This window comes from Cervus elaphus, chromosome 12 (genome assembly GCF_910594005.1).
Source record: "Cervus elaphus chromosome 12, mCerEla1.1, whole genome shotgun sequence".
Classification (NCBI taxonomy): Eukaryota; Metazoa; Chordata; class Mammalia; order Artiodactyla; family Cervidae; genus Cervus; species Cervus elaphus.
The window spans coordinates 97,203,441-97,204,520 of record NC_057826.1 but is presented as its reverse complement, the minus strand read 5'-3'; the positions used below and the strand labels follow the sequence as shown (position 1 = coordinate 97,204,520).

The following is a 1,080-nucleotide window of genomic DNA, read 5'->3' as shown; positions in this document are numbered from 1 at the left end:
CCCTGTGATTTGAAGTTGTAGGTGACATGAAAATTTTACTGACAATCTTATTTTAACATAACCTTAGGTTTTTATCTTGTCAAACTTAGGCGGAAATCATTTTGGATGCTAATTCTGCCATCTTGTCCAGTTTCACCTCATCCTTGAATGTGATAAACTTCTCATTCTTATCTGAGATACTGATGAGAGTGTTGACTGGAATGGAACACGCATGGAACCTTGGGACATCTCTCTTCAGCTTGTCTCTGGTCTGTCAGTCAGCTTCCTTCAGAGATGTCATGCCTGTCTGCTCATGGGAATCATCTGGGGAGCTTACCAAAACCTGACTTCTGGAATTCACTCCAGGGCCTAAAGGGCCGTGGCACAGGCATCTCGGACATTTAACAGCTTCCTAGGCTACTCTTAAGCAACTGTTTCAGCACTAGTCTAAGGATTAGCTTTTGCCACTGCTGCTGCTTTTTCCCTGACTTGATTACAAGGACAGAACTTAGACTTTGTCAAGTGCCTTGCTTAAGTCTAGCCTCACTAGGTCTAAAGCGCCCCCATCTACCTGTAGGGGAATCATAGCCGTAAAAGGAAACCGTATCTTGTCATGACTTTTCCTTATGACATAGACTGGCTCCAAATGTTTGCCTCCTGCCTCACCTCATGCTCAGGAAAAATCCCCTGAGAAAGACGTTAAATGGACTAGTCTTCAGCATTTACCATAGTCTCCCTTTTAAACACTTAGGTCCGGTGCTCGCTTCCGCAGCACATGTACTAAAATTGGAACGATGCAGAGAAGATTAGCATGGCCCCTGCGCAAGGATGACACGCAAATAACATGAAGCGTTCCATATTTTTCAAAATATTGGAAATAAAAGCAAAAATAAACAAATGGGACCTAATGAAACTTAAAAGCTTTTGCACAACAAAGGGAACTATAAGCAAGGTGAAAAGACAGCCTTCAGAATGGGAGAAAATAATAGCAAATGAAGAAACAGACAAAGGATTAATCTCAAAAATATACAAGCAACTCCTGAAGCTCAATTCCAGAAAAATAAATGACCCAATCAAAAAATGGGCCAAAGATCTAAACAG

The 1,080-nt window shown here is 41.6% G+C and overlaps 1 non-coding gene across 1 annotated transcript; it reads left to right on the top strand.

Annotated features, from left to right (window-relative positions):
• The first annotated feature begins 735 nt into the window (after positions 1-735).
• Positions 736-843, top strand: LOC122705952. The gene has a single exon (XR_006344222.1). It is a non-coding gene; the product is annotated as a U6 spliceosomal RNA (small nuclear RNA).
• The last annotated feature ends 237 nt before the right edge of the window (positions 844-1,080 follow it).